This window comes from Anneissia japonica, unplaced genomic scaffold (genome assembly GCF_011630105.1).
Source record: "Anneissia japonica isolate Jap-2015-1 unplaced genomic scaffold, ASM1163010v1 scaffold287705_len1045735_cov187, whole genome shotgun sequence".
Lineage (NCBI taxonomy): Eukaryota > Metazoa > Echinodermata > Crinoidea > Comatulida > Comatulidae > Anneissia > Anneissia japonica.
Genome location: NW_022709509.1, coordinates 900384 through 903879, shown reverse-complemented (window position 1 = coordinate 903879; position 3496 = coordinate 900384). Strand labels below are relative to the sequence as shown.

The window sequence follows — 3496 nt, the reverse complement described above, 5'->3', positions numbered from 1 at the left end:
TTTAAGGAGGGTAGCCCATCCAGCAAAGCTGATCATTTGCGGCCCTTAGATACACCAAAAACACATGCTAGCAAAAACGTCATCTTAGCAAATCATTAACCACTTTGGCCTACCTTTAGTTTCAATGCGTGTTTTGTGCCTCAATGGAGATCCTACTGTTGTATCTATTTATTTTTGAATGTGTGTAATTCGGTACCGTACAATTCACACACTGGCTTGTTAAAGCGAGCCGCCAACGTAGGCCTCGGTATTCAATCGGCAAATGATCATTAAGCGCGTTGTTGGCGCACGTCTAAAAATAGATTACTGTATCATAATATCGACGAATCAGATGTGATTGCGGCATTATCTCGTGACTTTTTTCATTGTTATTATGTATATTTAATACATTTTAATCAACATCATGTGCTCTTCGTGACTGGGATTTACACGTTTTCTGTTATTCCATCCACGTATTATAAGGAGTCCATAATTCTGAGTACTAATATAGGCCTAACGCTATTTATATACGTGACGATTTTGAGGAATTATCCAACGAATGTTAATAACAACAGTTTCATAAAATATATATATTTCAAGTTTTAGGTCTTCAAAATGTTAGTCAAGAAATATAAAAGCATTTGTATTGATATTGTTTATGTTCACCTACAGTATACAGTATTTTAACATTCCATGGAAATCTTTATAATTGAAGGTGGCTTCATCACATTTCTCACAGCTCACACAGACCGGGACAGTGGCGTAACGTGTGGTGGCCCCGACCCGAAGGGGTCCCCACCAATATGGTCCTGGGTCTATCACCCTGAACAAAAATGGTTTTGTTGATACGGTACTTAACAGCATAATGTGTTGGCATCGACTGTAGGACATGGGCCTATATCATATTATATCCAGTGTGGTGGGGATTAAAGGGCGCTCTGCCGGTCCGGGACCTCCACTGGATTTTTCATTTTTTTTTTTTTTTAAATGGAGATAAAATGAAAATTATGTTCACCATTTTAAGTCTGTCAGTGCCATTTCCCGTAATCCGGAGGTGCCACAATAATAAATTAAACCCCCCCCCCCCATCTTTGAAAGTTCCTCCCTGGTCCCACTCTATTTCAAATTCATGGATCCACCACTGACATTATATCATTTATTCGTCGTTTGAATAACAAATGACAAACATGATTAAAAAACGAGCAAATTCCGATCTAAAACCCCACGATGGAATTAGCGAATGAGACCCAAAAATTTATTTAAATTTTTGATCCGACGACGTCGTCATGGCGTCGGACGACTGGATGTAGAGGCCTGTCCGATAGGGTGGGGTGGGGGAATTCCCCTGACTTTACACCCCCCCCCCCCCCCCCCCCCCCGCTGGCGCCATTACTGGAATTGCTCAAATTTCAGAAAGCCACTGGGCCCCCGACCCCATCGCCGTTACGCCACTGGGCCGGGATAAACAAATGACCACATTACGGCCTCATTTGACTCCCTGTGGTACTAAGGAATACAATTGTGTATTAACATATCGTATGTCGCAAGTTATGGGAGCGATATCTGTATTTTATGGTTTAATACGAAACCTTATGCTGCTAAAAATTTTGCTCCTAAATACGAATACGTAATATGTACAGGTGGTAGCAATTGGCAGATTTAAGGGGAGGCCACCCCACTCCCCCCACCCACTATTTTTTCGAAACATTAAAAAATGTAGGGAAAAAATTATATTAAAAGTCTGAGAGTGTCATTTCCGGCCATCTAAAGGTACTGTACCATAATCATACATTTTTCTTCAGCCCCAATTCATCCATGTGGGGCTGATGGTGGGCCTGAGGTGGCATAGATTCTCAATCTGTGAACCCCTACATTTCAAATTCATGGATCCGCCACTGATTAAGTAACACATCTTAAGTTCATAATTTATCAAATCCTCACTGCTAGGCCAATTGAAGTGGACGTGCGTGAATACGCATTTGCAGGTACGTTAAGTATGGTTCGTACCAGGATGGCCTCTGATTTCAACCCGGATGCGTAGGCCAATAATATGTCATCTCTCATGATACGTACAATGTTTGGCCTAATTGCGCTGATGTTTAAAAAGTGGATAAAACACAGAAAATGTCAGAAGGCCGTCGTAGTAAATACCTAGGATCTCCTGGATCCGGTATATATGTCTGCACGTACTGAATGACGCAAGCAGAAGCGCTTGGAATGCTTTTCAAATTTTAATAAAGACCCCTTATGAAAAAAAATTAGTATTCTCCGAAATGGTTGGCGTCAACAAATCAATTTAAATTAGGCCTTAATATCTCAATTATATTTAAATGAATGGTGTTAAATCGAAAAAAAACGAAAGTCAGTAGTTATTGCGCAATTTTACAGTTTCTGAATAGTTCGAATTCATGAATGACATCAGTAAAAAAAATGGAAATGAAATAATAGGCCTACAGGTCTCCCTTTAATTAAAGACCCCTCCAATTAAAGACCACCTCCAACGTAAGACCACTATTCTGTGGTCCCAAATTAACAAATGTCTATTATCTTTATTATTCTAATTAGAGACCAAAGCTGCTAAAGATCATGGAAACCCTGGTTAAAAAAAAAAGGTCTTTAATTGGAGGGAGGCCTGTATTTATATTATTATTATTATTATTATTATTATTATTATTATTATTATTATTATTATTATTATTATTAATAGGCCTAGGGGTCTAATATAATAAAGATTATGATGGTTATAATGATAATGACAATAATATAACTATAACATAATAATATCAATAATAACCATAGGGATGATGTTTTGCCACCTGGCGTGATATCATTCCGAATATTCAATGTGTTCCCAACTTGACTCAGAACATCACTCCTATGATATTTTCCTGACGCAAATACACATCGAAATAATAATAATAATAATAATAATTATTATTATTATTATAATTATTATTATTATTATTATTATTATTATTATTATTATTATTATTATTATTATTATTATTATATTATTATTAATATATATATATATATTATTATTATAAGAAATAATATCAACAGTTTATTTATAAAATGTTTGCCCTCATTTTTATAACGTAAAATGATATTGCATTATATCCCTCTAATGACGAAAGAAGTCGCGAAATCCTGTTACGTGTTACGCGGAACCCCTTTCTCATAGGCACAAGGTATTGAGTCACTCCTCTCGCATTCATTGGCGATCTTTTTTTTTTTAGCCCTTCCAAACTTACCTCTACAAATGTATGAATGTACTCCGAATTTGAAGATTAATTGAAGCCCTGTCCAGGCTGTCTAATTTCATTTGACAAAGGCGAGACTTTTTTATATCTTGTTTTGCAGACTTTTTTTTTAAAAGATCGTCAGAGGACGGCGGAAAAAATAAAAATAAAATGTTGTTTTCTCATTTAGCAAAATGATTTTCCCGAAACCATCCAGGCGGATGAGAAAATAACAATAGTGTATTAATAATGAATTAAAAAGTGCAGTATGAGAT

At 36.4% G+C, this 3496-nt stretch overlaps 1 protein-coding gene across 2 annotated transcripts in view; it reads right to left on the bottom strand.

The window, feature by feature from the left end:
- The window catches only part of LOC117106702 (proto-oncogene c-Fos-like), a 19009-nt gene that overhangs the window by 13158 nt on the left and 2355 nt on the right, over positions 1-3496 (bottom strand). The window contains exon 1 of one of the 2 annotated variants that reach the window (XM_033248109.1): positions 114-250. The exons of the other annotated variant lie outside the window; for it this stretch is intronic. The gene's annotated coding sequence lies outside the window, so the exon portion shown is untranslated. Of the gene's footprint in view, positions 1-113; positions 251-3496 lie in introns of those variants that run through there. 2 annotated transcript variants of the gene reach the window in all.